Genomic DNA, 16,831 nt, shown 5'->3' with positions numbered 1-16,831 from the left:
AGGAATGATTGATTTGAGCACAACATAAATGTGTGTAATTTGGAAAAATAAAACTGTACGTTGTAGCCTACTGTGAAATTGCATGTGGCGGCAGTGTGCGGTTTTCAGGGCGTTGGGCCTCTGCATGTCCTGCCTTATTGACTGTGCCTCTTTCTCTAACCCAAAATGCCCCAATGCACCTCCACCCAAAGGAAGACTAGCATGTGAAATGGCCCTGTGGTGGAAGGAAGTATGCAGAATCAAGTTGGAAAAGGCAGGCCAGTGTGGCTTGACTAAAGAGGAAAGAGAATGTTTCTCCTTCTCACTATGAGCCCTGGGAAGGATTTCATCTTTATCCTGAGACCAGTGGAAGCCACTGGAAGGTTTTGAGCAGCAACAAGATGCGATGGGGCATTTTTAAGGATTCTCAGAGCAATTGGCAGCTGTATGGAGAAAAGATTGGAAGAAGCAAGCATGGGCTCAGAAGACCAGTTACAGCATCCCAGATGAGAGACAATGATGGGACCCACTACTGACAGTTTTGTGACTTAAAAAAAAAAAAAAGCCCAGTCCTTCTCTCCCTCCTGCCCCACAAACAGGCTGCAACGTGCATGGCCTCTGCTCAGAACAAAGTCTGCAGCTGTCTCTCTGCACGGGAACCAGCCCCAGACAAGCAGAGGACGGTAAATGTCAGAATCGGGCAATTTGCAAAGACGTTAAATCCCCAGGCTCAGAACTAGCTGCAGCTCCATATGGGAGACGACAGGAGCATAATTTTCTTTAACCCGGAGCAGACACGAAATGTGAGGGCAAATCCCAGTACAGGTATTTGGCAACTAAGATCAGTTACTTATAAGGAGGAGGAGAGAAGCTGTCAAGATTGAGGGACAGTTCTGGGCTTAGTACGAGTGTCACCTCATTTTATCCTCTCAGCGACCCTGCAAGGAAGCTTTTATTCTCCCCATTTCATAGGTGAGTTAACTGAGGCCCAAGCGTCTGAATGCCTTAACCAAGTGGAGAAGTTATGGCCATTGCTGCCTTGTCATCGATTTCTGAGTCTCTGATTTCTAACCTTAGCCCCAGTGCTGGGTAAATCCTTTCCCCAGGGTTGCATTGACGTCCAGGGAAGAGCCCCATCCCGTGATCAATGCACAGGCCCTTGTGATTCCAAAGAGGATTAAGTACTAACATCTAGTTCACGCCCACCACATGCAAGTCCCTAAGCTATGCATCATCTCGTTTAATCCACACCAAGACGCTTTGATGGAGGCACAGTGATTATCGCTCCAATTTAACAGATGAAGAAATGGTTCAGAGAGGTAAAGTTACAGGTGAACAAGGCTGCTAAGTATGGATTTGATCCAGTGCTGTCTTATTCTGCCCAGGCAGAGATCCATCATGCACAGGTAACATGATTGGGGATCTCAAACTGCTCTTTTATAATTTGCACATCAATACCGAAGAGTGGCATGACAATTAAGGAATGTATCATTCTTACGTCTTCTCGTTACCGCTCTCTCCTCATCCAATTTATCCAAAAACCCCGTTGATTCCTTTTTAAAGTATAAAGAGAATCCAACCACTTCTACCACTTGCAGTGCTCACACTCTGGCCCAAGACCCCTTTGCCTCACCTGGCTGATCACAGCATCCTCCTAACTGGCCCATCTGCTCCCATCCTTGCCCTGGCCACAATGCACACATAGCAGCCAGAATGGTCCATCAAAATAAAATCAGGTCCTATGACTCACCTCCTCAAACTCCAGCTTACTCAGGGTAAATCCCAGTCCTTCACAAGAACCCATAAGCTTCTGTACCATCTGTCCACTTCCCATTTCCTCCCTAGCTCATCTTCTCTCCCTAATTCTCTCTTCACTCTCTGGCCCCCAACCATGCTCATGCCTCAGGGCCTTTGCACATGCCTTTCTCTAGAATGCTTTTCCTCCAGAATTCTGCAGGCCTCACCTCCATGTCTCTTTCAGGTCTCTACTCGCTGCCATGTAATCAGAAAGTCCTTCCCTGACCGTCCTATAGGATAGACCCACCCACCCCAACACTATCTTCATATTCTACTTTTCCCCATAACCCCGACATAGCACATATTTACTTCTGTGTTTTTTTAAAAAATTGTCTACTTCCCCACACTGCAAAGTGAGCTCCATGAAGGAACAGAGGAAAGGAGCTTTGTTTGGTTCACTGCTCTATCCCCAGTACCTAGGACAATGCCCGGCACAGAAGAGGTGCTCGACAAATATTTGTTGAATGAGGGCATGAATAAATACATCCTCAATAGAATAGCTCAGATGAATGGAAAGGCAACTCACAGAATGGAAGAAACTATTTACTAACCATATACCTGATAAAGGGTTAATATCCAAATAATAAAGAATTCCTACAACTCAGTAGCCAAAAAGCAAATAACCTGATTGAAAAATGAGCAAAGGAACTGAATAGGCATTTCTATTCATCATTGTTAGTGATGTTGAGCACACTTTCATGTGACTGCTGGCCATTTGAATGTCATTGGCTAGCAGTCACGTGAAAATGTGCTCAACATAACTAACATCAGGGAAATGCAAATCGATACCACAATAAGCTATTACCTCACACCTGTTAGGATGCCTATTATCAAAACACACACACACAAAGATTACAAGTGTTGGCAATAACAAATGTTGGAGAAAAAGGAGCCCTGTGCACTGTTGGTGGGAAGGTAAATTGGTGCAGCCACCATGAAAAACAGTATGGAGGTTCCTCAAAAAATTAAAAATGGAACTACCATATGATCCAGCAATCCCACTTCTGGGTGTATATCCAGAGGCAATGAATGTGAGATCTCGAAGAGATATCTACACCCCCACGCTCATTGCAGCATGATTTACAATAGCCAAGACATGGAAACCATCTAAGTGTTCACTGACGACGGATGGATAAAGAAAATGTGGGGAGAGGGAAGGGGGGAGGGGTAAGATATGGGTGGGGGGTTAAGAGGTACAAACTACAATGTGTAAAATACATAATCTACAAGGATATATTGTACAACGCAGGGAATATAGTCAATGTTTTATAATAACTGTAAATGGAATATAATTCTTTAAAAATTGTAAAACACTATGTTGTACACCTGCAACTTAAATAATATTGTACATCAAGTATACCTGAATTAAAAAATGAACACACCCTCAAAAAAAAGAGAAAATGTGGGGTATGTATTACACACACACACACACACACACACACGGTGTGTGTGTATATATATGTATACATATATAAAGTTGAATATTATTATTATTATTGACTATTATTCAGCTTGAAAAAAGAAGGAAATTCTGACATTTGCAGCAACATGAATGAACCTGGAGGACATTATGCTCAGTGAAATAAGCCAGACCCAAAAAGACAAATACTGCATGATCCCATTTATATGAGGAATCTAAAGCAGTCACTCATAGAAGCAGAGAGTAGAATGGGGAGGGGCTAGGGAGGAGGAAATGAGAAGTATGAGTCAAAAAGTCCAAAGTTTCAGTTACGTGAGGCGAATCAGTTCTGGAGAATCTCCAGGACAGCATCGTGCCTGGACTTAACAATACTGTACTGTATAGTTAAAAATTTGCTACGAGGGTAGATCTTCTGTTAAGTGTTCTTACCGCAAAATAATAGTGATAATTAATTGAGTGAGAGGAACGTTTTGGAGATGATGGACACACTTATGGTATAGATTGTGGTGATGGTTTCATGGGTGTGTATCTCCAAACTCATCAAGTTGTATGCATTAAACACGCACAGCTTTTTGGTTTTGTTTTTTATAAAATTTATTTTATTGAAGTATAGTTGATTTACAATGTGTTAATTTCTGCTGTACAGCAAAGTGATTCAGTTATATATAGTTATACATTCTCCTTCATATTCTTTTCCATTATGGTTTATCACAGGATACTGAATGTAGTTCCCTGTGCTATACAGTATGACCTTGTTTTTATCCAGTCTATACATAATAGTCTGCATCTGCTGATCCCAAACTCCCAATCCATCCATCCCCCACCCCCCACCCCCAGCCCCTTGACAATCACAAGCCTGTTCTCTGAGTCTGTGAGTCTGTTTCTGTTTCATAGATAAGTTCATTTGTTTCATATTTTAGATTCCACATATAAGTGACATCATACGGTATTTGTCTTTCTCTGTCTGACTTACTTCACTTAGTATGATAATCTCTAGGTCCATCCATGTTGCTGCAAATGGCATTATTTCATTCTTTTTTATGGCTGAATAGTATTCCATTGTATATATCTTTATACCACATCTTCTTTATCCATTCATCTGTCAGTGGATGTTGTTTCCATGTCTTGGCTATTGTGAATAGTATGCACAGATTTTTGTATGTCAATCATACTTCAATCGAGTGCTTTTAAAAATGAAATCAGATGATGAAGACGTAAAGTTTCTCCTCATTAAAAGCCCCCTGTGAAAGGGGAAAGGAAGGGAAAATGTGTTGAGATGATACCTACTATGTATCAATACCAACATAGCAGCATAGCAGCTACAAGGGCAGATCTGACTCAGAGAGCCCTGGATCCAACTCCTGGCTCTGCCACTTGCTGGCTGGGTAGCCTGGGGGAGAGGGGTCACCCACCCACTTTTAGCCTTAGCATCTTCACCTACTCAATGTTCATGACCACAGTACTACCACACCAGGGTGTCCTCAGGGTGGAATGCAAGATGCTTCCAAGTGCCTGATGCCTGATAAGTGGCAACAAACATTAGTTATTCAGATAGTCATACCACGTGACCTCCCTGAGATGATAAAATTGCCTGTTTCCTGAAGCACCATCAAGACTACTTCCAAATCTAGTTTTTTCGGAGATGAGGTAATAAGTGTGCAGAGAGGAATTCCATTAGACAGAAAAATCCAGGAACTGGCCTAAATGAATATTCCTCCCTAATGTCATTTTTGACTTTTTCTACTTCAACTTTGAAATGATACAATATGTGGAGGCTTCGTCTGAGTCAAATGGACAGCAGCTGCCCCCATCATTTTACCTCCAATTCCAGCCTTTGATGGCTCAGAGTTATTCTGGAAGCGGTTTTCCCTGATAAGAAGATGATCAATGCTTAGACTGTACGCAAATAGTATTTGGGCTTGAATGGCCATGGAAAGAGGGTAGCTGGGAACATGTTTGTTTGTGGTACAGATAGTTGGTTGGATGAATTCTGGTCAAGGAATGTAGTGAGTAAGGCCCAGGGAATTAGTACAGATTCCTTCTGTTCTCATATGGACCCCCCCCCCCCAACACCCCTCTCCCCGGGGTTAGCACTTACGCTTAGGCTGAGAACCCTGAGCTTGTATTCATCACTTTGATACAGGATATATTTCTCCTATTCTGGTTCTGCTTTATTTGTCCATTATAATCACCATCTGGTTCTGCTTTACTTGTCCATTATAATCACCATCATCTGGGCGAAAAAGCAAATGACAGAACATCCTGTATCATATAATCCCATTCCTGTAAAGTATAGAGGTGTGTGTTTCTTTAAGCACTAGAAAGATGTCTGGAAATATGCTCTTTAAAATATTGAAAGTGGTTAATAAGTTATTTAGGACTGCTGGGAATTTCGGTGAGTTTTTTTGTCTTTTTATTCTTTCCGGTATTATTTGAAGTTTCTAAAATTACCACGAATTTTCTGTGTAATAAAAAATAAATAAATAAAGCTATTTTCACTTCCAAAGAACCCCTGAATCCAAATCCTAGCATTAATAGCTGTGTGGCCTTCGGAAGTTTTCTTATCCTCTCTGAATCTGAGCTGAATCATCTTTTATATGGGGTTAATAATAGTACCTGTCTTACAGAATGGTTGCCTAGTTTAAAATGAGTTAATACATGTAAAATGCAACTGACACAAAGCCAATTTGGTATTAGCTATGACAATCTTTCCATGAACTACATTAGGAGCTGCCAGAATCAGACTCAAGATTCAGTAAATTATGATAACAAGAGATTACCTTTCAAATGGCCCATAATTTGAGGAGCTACACACAACCTCATATTTGTGAGAAGCCAGAGCAATGTAATTTTTCCCCCATTTTCTCAGAAAGAGTCAGCTAAGAAAGTCCTACAGACTTCTTCGAAGATTACAAAAGCTGTTCAGATTCTGAAGCTAGATAAAGAAGAAAAAAATCACAGAAAATACGGACGGTAACAAGGTTGGGACAGAAATGTGGTTTTTCATTATAGCTGCAGCAGGAATTAATCAGCTTGACACCAAGTGGCAATGTTCTTTCCCAAAAGACAGTAGTTTAGCGCGGCCGTAGACAAGGGAGCTGATAAGACCAAATGTGTGTTCGTGTGTGCGTGCACACGTGCGCGCGCACACACACACACACCACACTCACTCCTCCTCAGCTCAAGTCTAATGAATTAGCCCAAATGAACTTCCAGAAATAATTGGACCACCTCTGGTTGGCATGAGTCTACCTAAAAAAACAAAAAAAAAACTGGAAAATATTAGCATGAGAATCAGGCTTCTGGGTAGCAGGCAGATCTGCAAGACATAAAGTGAAAGGACGTAAGAAATGCAACCCCCAGGCAGGTACACCTGGAATACCTTCCCCAGTCTTCGGCCAACTTCGAGAAAGCTAGTTTTGAAATCCAAAAGACCTGGGTATAAAGCTTGGCTCCGCTCCTTCCAGCTCTGTGACCTTGGGCAGACTCACTGAGCCTAAGATCCCTAATTTGTAAAACAGGCTTCCCTAAGAGTAATAAGAATGTGATCATGGAACAGATGTAGCTTCTTAGTACAATGCCCCACACCCAGTAGCTGAACAGTCCACATTCGTTAACAATTATTTATCTGTCATGGCTTGTTCTATTCCATCTGTGTCTTAACTCCTTGTATTTGCTCCACGAAGCTGAATTCATCTTCCTCTTGCGGATGCCTCTGCTTCTCCATCCCAGTCCAGTCCTTAAGACAGCCTCAGATGATGGTTTTACCTGGATAAGACCCCAGGAACCTTCCCCGCGGCTCTCAGTTTCCCTCAGATAATGCAACAAATATTTCAAACTGGCCTTATGGCCAAAACTCAGCACTGCTCTAATGTCTGAAATGCTCAATCGAACTGAGCATCATTCTCCTAGGAGACCAAGAATTCACATTCTTACTGCAAATGCATTTATTGGCTATCTTTGCTACAATGCAGTAAGGATGAAGAAAACTGCAGGTAATAGAGGTGGATGCATTCGTTTCCTGTGGCTATTGTAGCAAATTACCACAAACTTGGTGGACAGAAGTCCAAAATCACTGTCACTGGGCTGAACTCAATCTGTTGCTCCCTCCAGAGGCTCTAGGGGAGATCCTTCCTTGCCTCTTCCAGCTTCTAGTGGCTGCTGGCGTCCCTCGGCTTGTGGCTGCATCACTCCGGTCTTCAAGGTCCTCCTGTGTGTCTGTGTTCTCTCCTTTTGCCGCTCTCCTACAAGGACACTTATGATTGCATTTAGGACCCACCGGAATAATTCAGGATAACCTCCTTAATCATAAAATCCATAGTTTAAACACACCTGCAAAGACCTTTTTCCCAAATAAGGTCACATAAACGGGTTCCAGGGATTAGGACCTGTTATTTTTAGGGGCCATTATTCAGCCCACTACAGTGGGTTACATGAGACACCAGATGAGATGGGAATTAGCATCTGTTATGCACCTACTATATGCTGGATGCTTTCCTCAAAACAGCCTGCTGTGCTAAATATAATTCCCGTCGTATGGATGGTGTTGGCTTTTAAAAAGCAATAAAACAAACTTAGAATAGTAGCAGCGTTTTTTTTTTCATTTCACATGAAATGATAATTAATCAGCCCGACACGGAGCACGCACTGTTTTTCCTCCTTGCATCCCCTGTCCCCACCATCCTGAAAATGGCTAATACTTTCTTGCCTTTCAAACTGCAGCTCAATCCAGTCTCCAGGGGGCCCTTCCCTGGACCCCAGGCTGGGTGGTGACCCTTCTTTGGGGCCCCTGATACCTGGCTTGTCTGTTCTCTCTGATCAATGACTCATTTTCTGTCCAGGAGACTGGCTCCTCTGAGGGAGGGGCTCATGCAACTTATACAGACAACACAGTAACCATTTGTAGAATTATAAAGTGACAAGACAGGGGCTCAGAAAAGTTTATATTATTTGTCTGAGATCATACAGCCAGAGATTTTCTTCTTACAATAAATGGATCTATTTCCCTTTTAGAAAATTAAAATGCGCGGATGAAAATCTCCCACCTCCAAACAATGTTAAGAACATCAGAACTTCCAGACCTCTTTTTATTTCACATGCTCATAAATATGTCCATAAAATATATGGTACCCTCTGTGATTTTTTTTACATAAATGGTATCATGCTGAATTTATTCTTAGGCAACTCACATTTTTACTCAACAATATGTCTTTGAGATTTCCCTCTCCAGCTGATGTAAATTCATTCCTTTTGATGATCGTGTTTTATTCCATCATATAAATATACCGTATTCTATTTATTCTTTCTATTGATGAACTTTCAGGTAGATTTCAATTTTTTTTATTACCAAGAGCAGTTTTGCAGTGAAGATTCCTGTGCACATCCTTAGTTTCATACAGACAAGTGCTTCTCCAGAGCAGATACTTACAAGCACCACTGGGGTTTGAACCCAAGTCTTCCTGCATTGAACCTCAAGTTTCTGCTTGTGGTCCTAGCGAAAGATCACAGCTGAGGGGCAGATGGATTACCTGGAATCCTGAGAATAGAGATTCTAACAGCATCATTAAAGGGAGAACCAATTTCAGCACATACGTCATCTCAGAACTGGTCCTGCACCCTGCCTCTGCCCATCTAGCTGTATGACATTGGATAAGTCCCCTCTTGGGACCTGTTGGCCCCTAAGGAAGATGTAGAACAAGATGATCCCTAGGATCATCAGGACCCTAATATTGGGGGATACTCAGGAGGCCCCCCCAACTTTGTTACTATGCTTCTAGCAGTGACCTCGGGACCAAGCCCCATCATTTTTCTTTACTTCCCATGTACATTCTACAGAAGGCCCCTCCACCCCATTGCTGTTGCCTGGGTCACCCCAGCCTGGTCCCCATCTTTCCTTGCCTGGACTACAGCAATAGTTTCCTCATTCCTCTTTCTCTCTCTGCTCAATTCCTCCTCCCAGAGCCTTCTGATCAATCCCTTTGAGCAATTTCAAAATTCCTGCCTGATCTGTTCACTCCTCCTTTGCTTAAAATAGGCAATGGCTGCCCACGGCTCTTTAGACAAAGCCTCGGAATCCTTGACATGCTCTGTGAAGCCCTCTGGGATTTGACCCCGACACCTCTCCAGTTTCAGCTCACACCTCCCTTTGCCCCTGCCACATGTGCCTTCTTTGGTTTCCTGTGCCATGCTCCTTCTGCCACAGGGCCTTTGCACAAGCTGTTCTCTTTGGCTGGAGTGCCCATTACCCTTCCCCTTGAACTAGCTAAGTCCTACTCACCTTTTTCATATCATTTCAGGGTCACCTCCACACAGAACCTTTCACAGAGTCTCAATCAAATTCCCCATTTTCTTAACACCCACATCTTTTTTTTTTTCATAACTCCTTTCAACAAATTGGAATCCTGTTTATCTGTGGCATTACTTTGATTAATGTCTGTCTCCCCCTAGACTGTATGCTCCATGAGGGCAGGAAAAATGTCTTTTCCCCTACTTTATCCACAGTGCTTTGCACATAGTGGATGCTAAAGAAACCGTGGCTGCAGGAAGGAATAAAAAGGAGGGTGAATACAGCTGGTGCCCTCACATCTGCTCCCACGTGGCAGTAACAGGGGCTGGGGACAGATTGGATCTTCTCCAATGGTGGTTTTATTAAAAGAGGAAGATGAGAAAGCCAAAGAAGGGGAATATCTTTACCATGTCCATTAAAAGAGTTGTTAGATTGATAATAATTCAACCCATTTAACCTCTCTGAGCCTCCATTTTCGTATCTGCAAAATAGGGGCAACAGTTGTTCCCACCTCATAGGGCTGTTGTAACGAGTAAATAAGATGCTTGCGTGTCAAAACACTTAGCACGTTGACTGACATATAGAAAGTTACTTCGCATTGATTCTCGTAGGAGCGGCTCCGTGAATGACAGCTGATGTGAGGAACGCTTTGCTGAGCCAAGATTTGTGGATTCAGGGCTTTAAATTCACGGTATCATTTGATCCTCACATCAGCCTATTAATTTGTCAACTTGCTCCCAAATCTGAATACTCCCCGATGGCCCAAGGCTTGAATCTGCCACACCTGACCCCACGCTACTCAGACTGGGGTCCTCAGACTTACAGCATCAGCATCCCCTGGGAGCCTGTTAGAGACGCAGCATCTCAGGCCCTGCCCAGACTTCCCGAACCAGAATCTGCATTTTATACGAAATCCCCAGGAGTTTCAAATTCTCGTCAGAGTGTGAGGAGCACTGAGGCCGGGCCCAGGTCACTTATGTAACTGGCCTGAGGTCACACAGCCAGTAAGGAAACGAGGTGAGGTCTGAACCCAGAGTCTGGGAGCTTGACCACTCTACCATCTGTCGTTGGGAGAACACACAATAATTGATGGAACTTTCTCATGCATGTCCTTACCAGATCTTCACAGTAACCCTAAGAGGTAGGCAGGGAGCCCTGTTTTACAGATGACCAAGGGGTGCTCAGAAAACAAGTGACCCGTTACCAAGAGGTAGGCTTTTGAGTGAAGACACAGTCCAAGATGGCATTTTCCCTTCCTGTTTTTTTTTTTTTATATATGTATTTTTTTTTTTTGTAATTCTTTATTTTATTTATTTATTTTTGACTGTGTTGGGTCTTCGTTTCTGTGCGAGGGCTTTCTCTAGTTGCGGCAAGCGGGGGCCACTCTTCATCGCGGTGCGCGGGCCTCTCACTATCGCGGCCTTTCTTGTTACGGAGCACAGGCTCCAGACGCGCAGGCTCAGTAATTGTGGCTCACGGGCCTAGCTGCTCCGCGGCATGTGGGATCTTCCCAGACCAGGGCTCGAACCCGTGTTCCCTGCATTGGCAGGCAGATTCTCAACCACTGCGCCACCAGGGAAGCCCCCCCTTCCTGTTTTATCAAGCAAAAGAGTAGCTCCATCCTCAGAAGGGAATTTTTAAAGTGTTGGCATATCTGCTTTCTCTGCTTATCCTTATAGTGTTCCCATGAGATGGGCTGGAAGAGGTATCTCAGCTTAATGATGAGGAAACGGAGGCCCAAAGGGCTAAGTGACTTGACTAAAATCATGCAATAAGTGACAAAAAGCTGGGAAACCAGTAATAATAACAACAAAAACAATAATAATAGTGATTCCCTATTACCAACAATATCGTAGGCCAGGCATTTTGCTAGCCTTGTCTAAGTTTCTCATCAACCCCAGCACTGGGTATTGTTTTTGTGACAATTGTATAATTGAGTTAACTGAGTCTCAGGGCATTAAAGATTTAGGGAGAACCATGCTCGGAGCCCAGGTCCCAAGATAGCAACAGGCTGGGATGACCGATGTGGCAGCCCCGAAAGCCAGCTCGGTCTGTCACTTCCCAAATAGAAACATGCCTTTAATTGTATCCCTTAGCACAGGGAGGGGTCTGGCGACAGATGATCCAAGGCTGCACACGGCAAGCCTTTTCAAGCAGCACGTCAGTGCCCCGGAGCCCTTCATCCCATTTGTCACCTGCTTGGCAGCTGTTACTCCGTGATTGAGCTGGAGCAGCTGACATCATGCATTTAGACAAAATCGCCAGGTTTCCATGTTTTGATTTTTAAGCTCATTGAGGTCTAAAAGAAAAGCAAGAAAACCTAATCTCTTGGGATCAGAGTTTGAAACTGCTGGGCTGAGGAGAGAGAAAATTCAGTTTTGTTGTGCACCAGCTATTGGGTATCATCTTGTAGCTCTAATAGCGCTGTGATCTTTTGGAGATAACGTTTCATTAACTTGCAGGGTGAGACAGGCATCAAGTGACCAGCACCCCGCCTGGCACAACCCATGAGCTCAAAAAATGAAAATCCATGTCAGTAACATTGTTGTTGTGAGCAACAATGTAAATCTTCACAATAAGTCTTTATTTCCCAGCAGTAGCCCAGCCTTAGCACAGTGCCTGGCACATAATAGGTACTCAGTAAACACTTGTGGAATGAATGAATGAATGAATGAATGAATGAAACAAAGCAATGGGGGTGATTATTTACATTGGTAGTGAGTTCTCTTTTTAGCTACCCAGCACCTGAAGCTCCTTCTTTCACCTAGAACATTTTCCCACCTTTTGAGGCAGAGCTCACCTCCCACTTCAGAAGATAAAAATGCCAAATACCCACTTTCACGGGTCTCAGTGGCTGCCAAGCTCTGCCAATCTGTTGCACCAACTCCAAAGTGGAACTGGAGCTGCAGGCATCAAGGAACTGGGGACAAGTGAAATCCATTTTGAAAACGGATGATGGCTGTGGTGGTGGCTTCCTTCAATTTCCCAGGCTAACAGCACACCTAATGTCCAGGGCCGGTGCTGAGGACCATGAAGGTTCTTAGTGATGTTGGGAGTGATGATAACTAGTTCTGCTGGGACATTTGGGTAGCTGAAGCTGCTTCATGGTTCTGAAAATGACTCACTGGTCCTCTGGTCGTGAGCTTCCTTATGACACCCAGGCTTAGCTTCTGTTACCTGCTACCAAAGTCCCCGGCCACTCATTCCATCACTTATAGATGAAAGAAACGATGCTGACAGGGTGAAGTGACTTGCCCAAGGTCACACAACTGCTGAATGACAGAGCCCATTTACAAACTCAGGTCTAGAAATTCTAAAGCTCAGGCCCTCTGAGTTTCACTGAACTTCTGAAAAGAAATACGTTCCAATTAAACAACTTGGCTGCTGAGAATGTAAGGTCTGGTCGCAGGAGTCAAGAGTCTTTTCCCTGATTGGTGCACATACACGCCATGTAGTCATGCGGACAAGTGGGCGTGGGTGGGTCCGTCATGCAAACCCATGTGGACACTCTGTACAGAAGACAGCCTGGCCATCTGAACTTTGGAGTTCTGGTTAAAAGGAGAAATCCATTTGTCCAGCATTCATCAAAAGAATCCCTCTAACTCAGGCAGGGTGGACTCAATTTTTAATTGGGTTCAAGTCAGATAATTACTCAGCTGCCGATAAAACTCATTTTAATTTATTAAATGGAGCTTCCAAAATAGCATTGCTCTGGAGTGTGGCCAACTGCGTGGGCAATTTGTCTAAAGGAAAGTGTTTGGGGCTGAAACCTGAATCCTTTCTTGCCCAGCAGCTGAAGGACTTGGACAAGTGACTCAACCTCTCTGAACTATAGTTTCCTTATGTTTCTATGGGTACGATATTTTTATCTGCCCTGTGGCAGTGTTGAGGATATAAATGAGAAGTCTATGTAAACTCTGGCTTGGCACAGAGAAGGTGCTCAATAAATGATACAAGGATATAAGAAGGATTCCCTTATGATAAATCACCAGAAGTCAAATTACTGAGTTAAACAGCATGGAACAGTCTTAAGAATTCTTGATTTGTATCCCAGCTTTTTTTCCTAAAAGGTAGCAGTAATTTTCACAGCCACTGGCAATTTATAAAAACACCTGTTTTATAAAGGATTTTAACCAGATCCTTTCCAGTTGGCACAGGTTGCTGAACGATGGCATGTCAGAAACCAAAACTGAGGATCACGTTTCAAGTAAACTTGGGTGATTCATGAACTGATAAAGGATTCACACAGGTCACGTTCAACCAAAGTGCAGGGCACAGGGCAGTTGTCAAAACACCCTGCCTTCAATGGTGGGTGCAGAGTGCTGTCGAACTTCTGCGGTTGGATCGGTAACTCTTAAATTTGCAAAGGACCTTTCAGGCTTGATCAGACTTGCGCTCAGGGCAGGAATGACTGAAGCCAAGGTCTGTGTACAGAGGGGAAGGAAAGCCAAGAGTTCAAAAGACGGATCATCATTAGGGAGGAACGTGGCAGGTGATGGCGTTGGCTTTGTTGGAATTCCCAGAGGAAAAGGCTTTAGAAGAGCAAGAAAAATAGAAGCACATGGGATGTATCCTGCAGCCACCAAAATCCTTTTTCTTCTAGAATGGAGAGGACCACCACTTATCTGTCCATGAAAAGTTGGAAACATGGATTGATTTACAACAGAAACCCCTGGCCATTTGTTGACTGACAAAGCTCATCGCACTTTATCTTGTGATCTGGGTCATGCACGAAAGGATTTTTGAAAACTTTGGAGCCAGACAGACCTGTGTTCAAAGCCTGGCTCCATCATTAAGACCTGTGTGTCCTGGCTGTCCTGCCTTGGGTTTCTTGTTCGCGTTCCTCACTCAGCCCGCTTTGATTGTTCTCATTGTGCCTGTGGGTGCTTGAGCACATAGGGGGCGCTCTGAGAGCCATCCCAGCATCAGCCTCCTTCCTATCCTCTGCCTAATCTGCTAATTGGAAGAAAACCATGATAGGTGCCCCGGATCTCAGCTTGCCGCACAAGTGAGAGCAGTGCCCCAATTCTGCTGTTCCCGGTGACTGCACGTGTGCTGTCAAAGGACCTATTGCACGTGCTGGTCAATCCATGCTTTGGAGATCTGAAGAGCGCACACTTGCATGCACTTGATCCAGGTGAATAGAGATGTGTGCAGTACAGATGTGGGCCACCTGTTCATCCTGTCAAGCGCAAAAGTACGGACCTAACGTAATTTGTTTGGCAGCCTCTCAGCAAGGGCTGCCAAGACTCCCTAAACATTAAGTGCATTAACGTCCCCCCTTGGAGGAGATGTTCGCTTTTAACCAATGTTAAATTCTTCATCAGCCAGTGCTGGCCAGGAAATCTGTCCCTGCTGTCGGGGGAAGAGATCCAAGTGTTCAGCTGAGCAGCGCTTCATGAATAATTTTAATTTCTTTTAAAAAAGGAAAAACAATAGAGTTTGGTTGCCTTTGTTGCTCAGCGACTGCTTACCAGGGTTCTTTGAACCAATGGTTCTGACCCGGTGGGGGGGGGGCACGCCCCTGCCCTGCAAGGATGGTACTCAATAATTTATGGCTGTGGACCATACACTCTAATGCTTGGCTTTGGAAATAAGGCTGGTAGTGGGAGGAGATGGGGAAAGGATGATCTGACTGCAAACTTCTAATTAATGTATGTTTTATTGATGCTTATGAAGCCTGAAATATTAACAGAAGCAAGTGGATGCATAATTGATATGCCCCATAGAAAATGTGAATTATTGGACATGGACGGGAAACCCCAAATGTCCTTCTGTCAAAGACATGAGAAGGTTCCTGAAGCTACTTGCGATGATGGAGTGCTTTGTGTTGCTGGGAGTCTTGAAATCTCTGTGTAATCTGGCAGCTGGTATCAGAAGGATGTTCTTTTCAGCATCTCATCTCTTGGATCAATATACCATTTCACCATTTCTTTAGGGGAGGAGACAGGGACAAAGAGAGATCTTGTATTAATGGCATCCCAAATGTGTGAGAGGCATTTTTCCAACCCTCTCACTTATCATCATGATGATAATACCAACCCTATTATATAATAATACCAACGCTATTATAAATCCCATTTTATGGGTGAAAAACTAAGATGCAGAAAGGTAAAGTGACCTGCCTAAAGTCACATGATTAGTGAGTGGTGAAGCTAGAGTTCAAAGCCTATTCCTTTTACACCACAGTGGTAATTGCTGCGGGCAAGATTCACTAGTGATGCTAAAAATAGTGGATGACAAAAGAGTGTGTGGGTGGGAATCCTGGCCCATCACTTCCAAGAAGTAGACTGTAAGCAAGCCACCTAATCGCTCTGTGACTCAATTTCCTCACCTGTAAAACTGGGATAACGATAGTACCTATCTTATAAGGTTGTTATGGGATTGAGCAAGCAATACATCTACAGCCTTAGCCTCTGGCACGTGATCACCTTTAGGTATCACAGTTATTATGACCACAGAGAATGAGAAATGGGTCAGAGAGATAACACGACACCAGTTGTAAGAAATTAGGTTTCTCGCCTGAGTGAGTTGGAGCAACATTGCAAGGTTTCAAGCAAAGGAAAGATAATAAGAAAGATGCAATTTGACTTATGTTTCGGACGGTTCCCTCCAGTTGTCGTGTTGAGAATAGACCAAGAGGAAGCAAGGAGATGATTTGGGAGGCTTGATGGAAATCCAGTGAGGGGTAATGGTGAGTGAGATCACGGTGGAAGCAGAGGAAGCAGTGAAAATTGCTTAGATTCCAGATATGTTTTGAATGTATAGCCAACAGGATTAGTTGATAGACTGGACGGGGGGTGTGAAAGAAAATGCAATCAAAGATGAGTCCAGACAACCGGGAAGATGGGGTTGCCATCAAAGATGGGAAGGATATAGTAGAACAGGTGCGTGGAGGTCTAGTTTGGGGCTCCTCGGATTTGAGATGCCAGTCAGACATCCCTCGGGAGAGGCCAAGTAGACAGTTCTGTCCATGAGTCTGGAAAAGGCATATTCTCCAAATCTCTTCTTTTTGTTCCTAGCTGCAATTCATTCTCTCCTGGCAAACATCCAGGAACGAAAAAGGAGAAAATAAAAAATGCACCAACAAATCCATTTAGGTCATGCCCCACACTTTGGATGTACATTTGTAAAGAGTATTAAATTGTGTCATACGACTTCCTGAAAAATGTACTCACTAGAAAGGCAGAGGATGATGACGATAATGATGATTAGAAAAAGAGAGAGAGAGAACATCACCAACCAGCTCAGAGAGAAACAAATGACAAGGAAAGAAAAAAGGAAGGAGACAAACATTTTTAAACGTTCAAGTGGCAATGTGATTCTTTGTCTTTAAAGAAAAATGCGCC

The sequence above is a fragment of the Eubalaena glacialis genome, chromosome 13, assembly GCF_028564815.1.
Source record: "Eubalaena glacialis isolate mEubGla1 chromosome 13, mEubGla1.1.hap2.+ XY, whole genome shotgun sequence".
Taxonomy (NCBI): domain Eukaryota; kingdom Metazoa; phylum Chordata; class Mammalia; order Artiodactyla; family Balaenidae; genus Eubalaena; species Eubalaena glacialis.
The sequence above is the reverse complement of the archived record's forward strand: the minus strand, read 5'-3'. Positions refer to the sequence as shown.